The sequence below is a fragment of the Podarcis erhardii genome, assembly GCF_964252035.2.
Source record: "Podarcis erhardii genome assembly, chromosome: 7".
Lineage (NCBI taxonomy): Eukaryota > Metazoa > Chordata > Lepidosauria > Squamata > Lacertidae > Podarcis > Podarcis erhardii.
In genome coordinates, this window is record NC_138511.1 from 3,508,776 (window position 1) to 3,521,726 (window position 12,951).

The 12,951-nt window shown below is 45.2% G+C and overlaps 1 protein-coding gene across 1 annotated transcript in view; it reads left to right on the forward strand.

Moving 5' to 3' along the window:
- FAM178B (family with sequence similarity 178 member B) overlaps positions 1–12,951 on the forward strand; it is a gene marked incomplete at its 3' end in the record, with an annotated part of 184,565 nt that overhangs the window by 126,705 nt on the left and 44,909 nt on the right. The window lies entirely within an intron of this gene.

The window sequence follows — 12,951 nt, forward strand, 5'->3', positions numbered from 1 at the left end:
CCCCAAGAAGTCCCAAGTGTGACTTAGAATGCATTCAGAACTCCCCAGCAGGCTGAGCACTGCAGATGTGCACGTCTAAGCATGTCTACCCAGAAGGGGAAGCAAAGCAGGTGTAACACAGGGCAGCCTGGCCCTGGCACAGAAGGAGAGCCACGTTGTGCCCTGCAAACTCCCTGTCAGCAGAAGGAACCTTTGCAGGTCAGAATTCTGACACACATTACGGCACAAAAGGACAACTCATTTTATCTTGAGGAATACATTCTGGGGGGGGGGCGGAATCTGCCAGGGAACACATGCTGGTAGTGGGCAGGCTGGGGCCAGAAGTGGGCAGGACACCCCTTTTCTCCCTCCCTCGTTCTCTGCTTCCTCTTCCCCTTCTCTCTATTGCAGCCTTTTTTCTCCCTGCCCCTCTGCCACCCACTTCTCTCTCCCTCTCACTTCTCCCATTTCTCTTTCTTTTCTTTCTTCTCACCCCTCCCTGCATTTAGTCTAGAAGCAGCCCTCAGGCTCACGTTGCCCACCCCGGAATTGGAAAGGTGGTGCACCCTCTAAGACATCTAGAAACCATCCTTTCTTCCAGCAACTTTTCTGCCCTCATCTGGGTTCCATCTCCACGCCCCCCCCCCAGGGCAGAGGAGGGGAGGAGAAAGGGAGGAGGTGCACACCATGGTTTTGTGACTGCCATGTGTGACTGGGTTCCAGTCCTTCCTGGCTTTGATTTCTCAACTTTGAACGCAATGCCAGAAAATTAATATAGCTGCTTGCGTCTGGGACTGATAAAGGCTGATGGGATCCCTGCAGAGGAAAGCGACACGACAGCAAGGCCGCCTGCTCTTAGCATCCTTTCTAGCAGCATGTGCCCTGCCGTCAGCATCTCCCGCACATTGCACTCTCGTGTAGACAGGAGCATGTATATCTGTCATACATGAGGGGCCAGATAGTCTGGTAGAATGTTTTCTGTGTCAAGAGTTTTGATGAATATTATTTATTTATTTATTTATTTATTTATTTATTTATTTATTTAAAGTATTTATATACCTACCCTCACAAAAGGATATCAAGGCCACTGGAAAAAGCCCGTGGGTCTTATGCGCCAGTGCCATAGGTGGGAATCCTGTTGCCCCCGAACTCATTTTCTCCTCACTCATATGCCTCCTGGTTAGCAACCAAGGAGGGAGGCAGTCATCAGAAGGGCTGGGTTTGGGGCCCAGCCAGGATGCCTGTTGCTGAAGCATTCATAGAATTGTAGAGCTGGAAGGGACCAAGAGGGTCATCTAGTCCAACCCTTTGCAATGCAGGAATCTTTTTGACTGACGGGGGGGGGGCGCTCAGACCCACGACCCTGAGATTAAGAGTCTCATGTTCTACTGACTGAGACATTCATGCTGGTTTAAAGCAACCTTCCCCACCCCGGTGCCCTTTCTCCTGCTGGTTTGAACTACAGCTACCATCAGCCCCAGCCAACAGTGCCAACGTTCAGTAAGGATGGAAGCCAGTACTTCCACATTGGCTGCCCCTGCTTTACAGGTGGCTCTGCACCTCAAAGAGCTTTCAGCCTACGTTTTGGCAGGAGGGGCTGGTAGCAAAGCAAGAGAGAGAGAGAAGGGGAGTCACATCCACAAAGGCAGTTGCACATTCTGCTGTGTCTTTGCCTTTCACCTGCTCATGCCCGGTCCTTGCAGCACTCTATTGCTCTTGCTTCCCATCCTTCTGTGTCTCCCAGCCGAACTCTCCCTACTCAGTTTAAAGAAAGCTTGCCGGTTTCCCAGAGGCGCCTGGTTCGCCCCTGTGAGGACAGGAGGCAGAACTAGGTGGGCCCTCTTTAGTCTAATCCAGCAGGCTTCTCTTACGTTCTTAAGATCTTAAACAAGCTGAAACATTTTTTTAAAAAATCTGTAACTCTATTTGAATGATGCAAACTGATGAAGACTTGGCAGGATCACAAAATGAAGATAAACTTTTTTCTCCTTATGAGCAATACATCAGCCCTTTCCCCCACATTTCTGTATATTAGGGGTAGGCAACTGGAGGTCTAGCAACTCAGTCTGGCACCCAGGGCTTCCCATCTGCTCCCCGGGAGGACCCCAAGAACCCCCACAATGGACTCCCTCTGCGAGGGAGTCCAAAGATGTTATGAAAAGATGTTATGATATATGTTACACTGTTTTTTTTTATTTTTGCATTTATGTTTGAAAAATCCAAAAAAAATATTATAAAAAAAAGAACCCCCACAATGTATCTGAGATGCTAGACAAATGACTCTTCAATCCCCCCCAGGCAGTGAACAGCTGCCCTTGCATTATGGACAAGAGTAAAAGGTGAGGTGCCTAAGATTGGGGGGGGGGTGCGTGCTACCCATGCCTCTCTTGCTGTGCACCAGGGGCAAAACTAGGCTTTATTTCACCAGGGTCAAAGACCCAGTTTGGCCTCCCATGTGCATTTGTGTACACACACACACACACAAACAAACAAACACACACGCTAGGAGCCTCAATGGTATCCCTCTGGAGGCTTTGCCTGGCTATTCCCCCTGTAGCCCCCTGCTGTGCACCAACTTTTACCAACATTGGTGCTCCGCATATGTTTTGGATTACATCTCCCATCGGCCCCAGGTTGGTAAAAGTTTTGTGCGCAATGGAGAGGAGAGAGTCCTTTGCATGCAGCTTGGGTTGCAAGGGAATGACTTGACAGACAAAGCCAGCTCTGGCTTTGCTTCCTTCAAAATCAACCCCCCACCCCCATTTTAAAAAATTAGTTGATGTCCAGAGCTGTATACTTTGTTTTCTGCTCCAGCAATTGAATGTAATTTCGAAATTGCCAACTTGGCTTATTCCAAAGCCCATCACAGCAGAAACTCCTTTGGCTTCTGCACTTTTGCGCTGAGAAAGGCGTGCAGGTGGGCGGCTTATTTTTGTATATTTAGCTCTATATATGTTTTGTGATTCATCCCAGCAAGTAAGCTATTGTTTAAATATTCTCCAAGGCTTCTTTTTAAGGAAGAAGAATAAGCAATCAGCAGGCACAATGGGGAGCGATGGGAATGGCCGTGAGCTGAGCGGAGAGGAGATCTGACAGATTGCTTTCCCTCTCCTCCCCCCCCCACCGCCCCTCCCCTCCAGTGCTCCGTTGAAATGAAATTTCTGCTGATTTGTTAACATTCAAACCCACAACGAGGTTATGCAGAGTTAGAAGCACTTGGGAGGCAGGGAAAGAGTGCACAAGGAGGAATCGCTTTTACAAGGGCAAGTCTGCACAGGAGCTTGGCAGGGGCAGTGGGGCCCCAGAAGTGCCGACTCAGCCCATCCGATCTGCGCAAGGCGTGCTGCCTCAGGGCTTGGTCAGGGCAGCAGGCAGCTGAGCCAGCCTGGAAACAAAGCTGCACTCAGGCCTGAGGCAGCAAGCAGGCGGTTCTAACCTGTTGGCCAGACAAGAGCCGGTTTACACCTGGCCTGCCCAGTCCAGTCTGAAGGCCTTATATATATGCCGGCCAATCACAAGCACAGATGTGTGTCACATTACCATTCTTTGAAGAAGGACTTTGTGGCCTGAGCACACCCAGTCCTTGAAAGGACCACCGGGTTCCCAACTCAAGCCTTAGAATTTTGGACTTTATCAGGGATTAGCAGTGGAATTGCCAAAGTTTCTGAGAAGCTGGATCAGTTTTGTGACTCTGCTTAAGCCACCTTTTCCAGTTTCCACCATTTCAAGCTTCTTGCCAATTATTTGTTTAAATGCACAGTCTGACCTGGACCTATGATGTTATTGTGCATTCTTCCTTCCTGGAGCCTTGAGAAATTCAGGGTGGCCTTTACAAGGCCAGCTTGAAGAAGGATCAGTACTGACTTATGGTATACTGAGTCAGCAGGCGTTGTGGAGGTGCAGAAACAAGCACACTTTTTATAGGCAGCTAAAAAAAATGTACTCATCAGCATGGCTGGATTATGAGCTGAGCAGAGGAAATAATTGCAACCAACCCCCACTTAATATCTGGAGGCCTTGTATTCTTCATCCTTGTCCTGAACAAGCAGCAAAGGTTTAGGTCTGATGATGACAGTAATGAGATACGTCCTGGTTGCTAAAAAGACGGATTAGGTTGCAGGGGAAGAAATAGTATATATCACCCATGTGGGCTAATTAATAAAAGAATGCGCTGGGTGCCTACATCCATAAATGTGGGGCAGTCAAACTCCAGTAACAGAAGCAGAGTCCCAGCAGCAAAGTTATAAACCACAAAAGCAAGCAACAGTATAGCCTAGGAATATAGGCTGTTAGATTTAACCCATTTACAGCACTTCCCCATTTCTACCCTTCTTGCAATGAACAGATCACACCATTAGCAAGTTTAAATGCATTACTTACAAACTCCAAAGATTAATGTGTTATTCCATGCAGCAGCAAGAAGAACACAGGTAGAAAAAAATTGTTTTACAAAACACAGAAAAATACTTCTCGGCACACAGTCTGGGCTTGAAGCGCAGTGTTGTCTTGGTCAACTTTAGAATGAACAAAGAACCTTTACTTCCATCTTCACCAAAGGTGAAGTGGGAATAACCTGAGTCTTAACCCTTTCATGCATTAACTAGCCCTAAGCTTGCTAGTTATATTTGACTGAAATTTCCCACATAAGTAAGGTTCCCCAAGGAGCTGTTTTGGTTTTTAACATGTTCATCAACAGCCTAGATACAGGGGAGGACGGTGAGAGGCCAGACTTGCTGATGACACCACATTATTCAGGTTGGTAAAAATAAAAAGAATTGTAAAGAGCTCCCAAAGATCTCTCAAAACCGAGTGAATGGGCAATAGCAAGCATGGTTCGTTGTAAGTAAGTGTACTGTTCAGCACATCTTGGCAAATAAAAATAAATCCTAGCTGCATGCATACTGATGGAGTCTGATGTAACAGGAATGGGATCTTGGGATCACGCTGGGTAGCTCGGTCAAAACACTGTGCTAGATTACACCAGCTGTTTTAAAAAAAGCAAATTTCAGGCTAGAGATCATTAGGGAAGGGATAAAAAAATAGAAGTTCCAATATCATAACAACTTTATAAAACTCTATGGTATAACCAGAATATGAATACTGTGTATGGCTTTTGATTGCCATATCTCAAAAAGAGTTGCAGAAAAAGTAAGCTAAAGTGATCTCCACCCCCTGCCCTATTTCCTGCCTTGCGGGTGGCATCAAACCCCATAAATCGCTGGTCCCCTGGCTCTGCCATGTGCACTTTGGAGCCCCGCCAATCCCCGACACATGGCTGCTGGTCACAAACACCCATTACTGGAGAGCAGCAGCTGGAGGAGGCTACTGTCTCATGTACCACGAGATATGGGATTCTTGGAGGCATCGGCTTCGCCAGCACGAGAAACAGAATGCTGGACTACACAGACGATTCATAATCCAGCAGGGCTCTCTTAGTCTCACAGGCTCCCCCCTTCCTGCTAGCCTCCTTTCCCTCCCTGCTGGAGTCTGGATTTGACACCCACATTGCTACCCCCTCTCTCGTGCCATTTCGATGGGAGACAATGGTGAGGTCAAGGAATGGTGGCTTTGGGTCAGTGTCATGTGAATTGATCCCTTTCAGCAGAAACCCACATCCTATCCTACAGAAGGTCAGGCCTGGCTGGGAACAGAGGCTGTCTTTCTGAGTGGCCTTTTCCGTTCTCTCGGGGGAGTGGGGTGGGATTGGCTTCCTTCCATTTGCTTGCTGTTCCATTGCCTTTTTAGGCTTGAAAACCCAGGCAGGCAGAGACTGTAGCATTGATGGCAGCTCACAGAGCTCAAACAACATTATTCAGGGCAGGCAGGGTGAAGCCTAAGAAATGGAGCTGGAGCTGCCTGCTAGCTCGGGTCCTTATAGGGGTTGAGAAGTGCAACCCCCGCCCTGCAAGTTGCACTTCCACTTACATGTATGCAAAGGGAGGAGGAGAATCAATAATCCAGGGAGAATCCCGGGAGCACGCCTGCAAAATATGAAGCCCATCTCCCAAACAGTTCTTCTGCCCTTGCAAATCTCCCCTGCAAAAAGGAATGGCACAGAAATGTTGGATTGGTGTCTCTCGTAAGTCTGCCCTTGTGTCCCTAGATTGTTGGCTCATTTTATTTCGGTGTCAGGGTGCCTCCTATTTCATAGGGCTGCCTTTTTCAGGAGAAGGGATAGGGTTCTTTTTTGCTGCAAGTCAGTTGGGGGAGCTGAAAACACAGAACTGCTGCCTGGTTGCTGGTGAGTGAACTGATCCCACAACTTCTGCCAAGGGAAGGGAACCTGCCGTGCAGCCTCTTCAAGGGACTTGTCTGAGCCAGGGAAGAGGAGGTTGCTCTGCTTGTTCATCCCCAGTGCAGCCTCCGGCCCTCATCCTCTGACTACAAGCCCACAAGCCGCAGTGCTCACTCCCATGTGACATCTGTGGGGTGCATGTGTGGGGTAGAATCCTTTGGGCTCTGGTTCTGTGGTGTTGGGGCTCACATCATGTGAGCAGCAAGTGGCAGCTAAGACAGGAGCCAACAATCCCTTGTTTTTGCTAAGGACAACAAAGTAACTGGAAACAAACGTCTTCACATTGGGGAGAAACATGCAGGGCATTTCTAGGTCTGTCCAGCTGCCCCCACTGCATGCCAAGCAGATCAGACAGAGGCTGCTATTCAGAGTCAAGTCTGAGTAGGCAGTGACGGGGAAACCAGTCCTGCAAGTTGGGAGCAGAAGACTCTCTTCCCCAGAGCAGTCTAAAATAAATAAATAAAAACTTTTAAATTAATACAGCAATAAATGACGATATAAAGGCAGGCATTTGTACAGCACTTCTAACAATGTTAAAAGGCATCAACACTCCTGAAGCATGGCAGAAGGGGCAAGGCTGCCAGCTGTGCCAGCCAAATGCCTGTCATTTCATTGGTGAAAGTTGAAGAAAGCCAGGCTGACAAATCTGCTGTGAGCTGTTTCTGTATTATGCCTGTCTTCACCTTTCCTTTCTCCTCTCCCAGTTTTATTTGATTTCCTTCTCTCTCAGACCTTTGCCAGCATTATATCCTAGTTTGTTTTGAGTGGCTCCAGAAATGTCTTGGGCTCATCAGCTCACTCCATTGCCTCCTGGTCTCAAGAGCTGCAGTGCACAAACTGGCCAGGTCAGAGTCCTTGCATTTGAGAGGCCTTCTTACTGTTTGATCCTTTCATCCACCTTCCCTGTCACCCTCCCTCCTCATGGGACTGAGCACAAAGATCTGCTGCTGCAGCTGCTGCTGACTTACCCAACATCCCTATCATGCTGCCAGATAAGCTCCATGCAAAGGGGCAGAATGCTGTTAGTTCACTTCCCGGGCATTGTTGCTATTTTTGAGTGGGACTCATTCACATACCAGCAAATTCAGGTTTGGAAGCTCTGGCAGAACAAAACGGCTTCCCTAAAGGAAACCGGCGGGAAAATGTACTGGAGAGTGGAATTTGCTGCCAAGGAGTGTGGTGGAGTCTCCTTCTTTGGAGGTCTTTAAGCAGAGGCTTGACAACCATATGTCAGGAGTGCTCTGATGGTGTTTCCTGCTTGGCAGGGGGTTGGACTCGATGGCCCTTGTGGTCTCTTCCAACTCTATGATTCTATGATTCTATGATTCTGTGTGTAATAACAACAACAGAGGCTTTGATGCTACAACATCTAACCTTCCTGCAAACAAATCACATTAAATAGCCAATGCTGTCTAATCTCCCTGCAAACAAATCAAGATGAATGCTCAATAAACAGGTTGTCTGGAAGTGCCCACTGACATTGCCATGCTTTTGTGGCCAAGTATGAACCATGAGTTCAGAGCTCAGCCACAAGCAGCTGTTCTCCTGGCCTCAGCTCCTGCATCTGCAATGTGGGAATAAGAATAGTGCTTTTCCTTGTAAGGGTGACTGAAGCATGTGAAGTACTCTGAACAACTGGATACATTCTTTGTATTGATGTTGTATGTATTATTATGAACTGGGTGGGGGTGAAGTGTGAGGGGTGCCAGGGTCCCGGGCACACAGTTTTTGAGTGGGTGCGAACCAGGCGCCTCCATACAGGTGACCCCAGCATGGCCCGGCCCACTCCCCCATTTCTGCCCACCAAGGGCCGCGTTGGCTGGCTCCCCCCTGTGCGGGGGGGGGGGTAGGCAGCTCAGTGCAGCCCCGCTTTGCTCCAGTGCACACCCATCCCAGGCACCGGCAACCAACACTACGTTGCTGAATCTGGCAATCTTTGGCCCACCTGTGATTCTGTTGCAGGAAAACTGGCTCTGCAATTCAAGACCCAGTGTCCATTGCTGGAAATCTGCTGCTGCCTTTATTATGTCCCCCACCAAGAAAAAGTTGTTCTAAGGCAAAGAACTGGATAGTTCTGCTCTGCTTGTGCTGCACAGCATAGTTCAATAGCAGCATAGCAATTGCACTATGCCCACAGCTCCATCGCAGGGCACACGACATCAGCAATAAAACCAGTGCACATGTGTGTGTGCCAGTATAGACTGCAGGCTTCTGATCCAGGGTTTGGAGCTCCTGCAATTTCTTGCCAAACTCTGATATTCTTTGTGTCTTCAGTGGGATGCTGAGCTGTTGTTTGCCGGCAGAATAGGTGAGTCTTGCTGTCAGGCACTCGACTGGCAGCCCTGAGTCACGCGCTGCTAACAACAAACCGGTTGGAGGACAGAGCGGGGGGCGAGCAGAGGCACGACACGCCTGCAAGCCGCTGCTTGAGCAGGCCCCTTGGCTCACACACATCCAGGGCTGGGGCAAGATGTTTTGCTGCCTGAGGTAAAGGACAAAATGGCACACACACACACACACACACCCTTTCGATGTTCAAAAGGCAACCAGACAGACAGCTGGATCTTACCTTGGCACTGATGATAGGACAGCTTGCTGCACTGCCCCTGAGGGCAGCAAGCTAGACCAGCAGGTGTAGAGCTGGCTATAGGGCACGTACAGTTCTTCCCCACAACGCCTCATGGCTCCCCAGTGTCTGCTAGCAGAGGCGGCTGCTTTATTCTGCCCATTGTTAGGGCCAGCTTTATTCTGCCCATTGTTAGGGCCAGCTCTGCAGAAGCCCTGGGAGGAATTCCACACATCTCCCTGACATATCTTTTTTTTAAATAGTTTTTTTATTAAATTTTCTAAATTACATTTCAAACTAGTCATTTAAACAAGCTTAAAGCAATGACTTCCCTTCTTCTCTTTCAGTGGTTCATTTTGCATATCACACAGCGCTGCATATTTTACATGAACTAAACCATTCAATAATCCATTGTTACATCTATCAAAACTTATTTACACTGTGAAATTATCTTAATGTTACCAGCGTATTTAAATGAACACAGTTTTTACTCATATATTCCATAAACATTTTCCATTTTTCTTGCATTTTTCTTGTTCTCTTATTCTATGTGTTAAGTCTGCAAGTTGCCATTCTTCTTTGGTTGGGACCTCACTCGTTTTCCATTTTGGGGCTAACAAGACACGGGCTGCAATAGTGGCATACATAAATAGTCCTTTTTGACACCTGGGAATTTCCCTCTGAATTATCCCCAACAAAAAGGACTCTTTTTGGAAAGGTACTTTTGAACATTTTTCCCAGTTCATTATATATCATTTCTCAATATTCTTTCACCCTTTTACAAGTCCACTACATATGATAAAATGTACCCTCAACCTTTTTACATCTCCAGCACTTATTTTCAAAGATAATTATATAAAGATCTAGAATGAAATAAAGAGGGATATGGAGGTACAGGGAAGGATGAATTTATCTTTGTGGGGAAGGATCTCAATGATTAAAATGAATGTATTGCCAAGAATGCTATTTTTATTCCAATCAATACCGTGGTCAGAGGACCCAGAACACTTTAAGCAATGGCAAAAGGATATTTCTAAATTTATCTGGCAGGGGAAGAAGCCCAGAATTAAATTTAATTGCTAACAGATGCTAAAGAAAGGGGTGGATTCTCTTTAGCACATTTGAAATTATATTATGAAGTGTCCTTCTCTGCTGGCTACGGGAATGGATAATGTTAAAAAATACAGATGTATTAGACTTGGAAGGGCATGATCATAGATTTGGTTGGCATGCATACTTAGGATATGGGAAAACGAAGGTACACAAAGGGTTCCTGAACCACATTATAAGGAAATCAAGTTATACGGTACAGGAAACATATTAAACTTTATTAGAGAATAAAACGTCATGATGGCTTTCCCCACTTGAAGCAATATCTGTTAAAAAAATTAACATGAAAGGAGAATGGACAATCTATAGAAATGGAAAATCAATTGAAATTGGAAAAAAATTCAAGATATAAGGCACCTATTAACGGACTGGTTACAATATTAAGTGACATATATAGGAGCAACAAAGGAGTGGGCTTTGGGAAGGAATTCTCAAGGTTCGAAAAAGAATTATTGGAGAACAATGAGAAACTATTATCAAAAATGTATAAGCTACTGTTAGAATGGGACACTAAGGATGAAGAAGTTAAAGCTGTAATATACACTGGGCAAAATATGTGGGTTATAATATACAATCTAACTTATGGGAGAAGTTGTGGAAAGAGGATTTGAAATTTATGGCTTGTTGTACATTGAGAGAAAACTACATGAAAATGATGTACTGTTGGTATTTGACTCCAGTAAGATTACCAAAAATGTATAAAAACACCTCCAACTTATGTTGTAAGTGTAAAGATAAAGAAGGTACTTTTTACCACATCTGGTGGACATGTAAAATAGTAAAAGACTTCTGGGAAATGATATATAATGAATTGAAAAAAATCTTTAAGATAACTTTTATCAAAAAACCAAAAGACTTTTTACTAGGGTTAACAGGAGACGAAATACCAAAAGATTTAAAAAGACTATGTACGCAACAACAGCTGCAAGACTGCTGCTTGCCCAGAAGTGGAAGGAAGAGAAAGTCTCGACGAAAGAGTGGATAACCAAGATGATGGACTATGCTGAAATGGCAAAGATGACCGTGAGGATCAGGCCCCAAGATGACAAGAAATTCAGTCAAGAGTGGAAAAAGTTTATAGAGAGTTTATACTTAAAGAAAGTTTATACTTAAAAATGTTAGCAGGATTGTTGTAATACTTATAATGTAATACGAATTAAGGTAAAAAAGGAGATAAAACGGATTAGAAAAATGTAATTAGGGTTCTGTCTTGGGCCCAGTCTTATTCAACATCTTTATCAACGACTTGGATGATGGACTCAAGGGCATCCTGATCAAATTTGCAGATGACACCAAACTAGGAGGGGTGGCTAACACCCCAGAGGACAGGATCACACTTCAAAACGACCTTGACAGATTAGAGAACTGGGCCAAAACAAGATGAATTTTAACAGGGAGAAATGTAAAGTATTGCACTTGGGCAAAAAAAATGAGAGGCACAAATACAAGATGGGTGACACCTGGCTTGAGAGCAGTACATGTGAAAAGGATCTAGGAGTCTTGGTTGACCACAAACTTGATATGAGCCAACAGTGGGATGCGGCAGCTAAAAAAGCCAATGCAATTCTGGGCTGCATCAATAGGAGTATAGCATCTAGATCAAGGAAAGTAATAGTGCCACTGTATTCTGCTCTGGTCAGACCTCACCTGGAGTACTGTGTCCAGTTCTGGGCACCACAGTTCAAGAAGTACACGGACAAACTGGAACGTGTCCAGAGGAGGGCAACCAAAATGGTCAAAGGCCTGGAAACGATGCCTTATGAGGAACGGCTAAGGGAGCTGGGCATGTTTAGCCTGGAGAAGAGGAGGTTAAGGGGTGATATGATAGCCATGTTCAAATATATAAAAGGATGTCACATAGAGGAGGGAGAAAGGTTGTTTTCTGCTGCTCCAGAGAAGCGGACACGAAGCAATGGATCCAAACTACAAGAAAGAAGATTCCACCTAAACATTAGGAAGAACTTCCTGACAGTAAGAGCTGTTTGACAGTGGAATTTGCTGCCAAGGAGTGTGGTGGAGTCTCCTTCTTTGGAGGTCTTTAAGCAGAGGCTTGACAACCATATGTCAGGAGTGCTCTGACGGTGTTTCCTGCTTGGCAGGGGGTTGAACTCGATGGCCCTTGTGGTCTCTTCCAACTCTATGATTCTATGAATTAGATGCAAAAAATAGGGAAAAATTGGAAACCAGAGGGGCGGGGGAAGTCCGAGGGATCTAAGTAATCCCGGAAGTGTAGAAATTGAAAATGATGTGAATGTATAAGAATATTGTTTTAAAAAATGAAAATAAAAAATATATTTAAAAACTTGGTCTCTGTAGACTGTCTCAGTCAATTGTTTTTTTAGTCTATTAGCTAAAATTGTGGCAAATAGTGTAATAGTTGCAATTCAGTAAAGAAATAGGTCTGTAATTTTTTGTCTTTGTTAGATCACTGTCCTGCTTGGGGATCAGGGTAATAGAGGCATCCTTCCATGATACAGGAATTACTCCCGTCTCCAATATTCTATTCATGGTATCTTTAGGCGGGTCGATAAGAGCATCCTGGAACTTTTTGTAATAAATTGCTGTAAGTCCATCTGGTCCCAGTGCGTCCCCCATCTTCATTCTCTATATTGCCATTTGTGCTTCCAATATTGATATGAGTGCATTCAAACTTATCTGGTTTTCTTTGGATGCTTGTGGTATGTTACAGTTACTCAAATAAGATTCCATTTTCTTACACTCCTCATTACCACGGTGATATAGTAACCTATAAAATTTTCCGAATGCTTTCCTTTTTTCTTTTGGGCTTGTCGGGTGTTTATCCTCATCAATGATATTATTTATTATGAATAATAATAATGTATTAACTGAAAATTTGGCAATTACAAAGGGCACAAGACAAGGTTGTCTGTCATCTCCATTATTATTTATCATGGTCCTGGAAGTCCTGTTAAGAAATATGAGAAATGAGGAGCAAATTAAGGGAATTTGAGTTGGTCGGAATGAATACAAATTAAGGGCC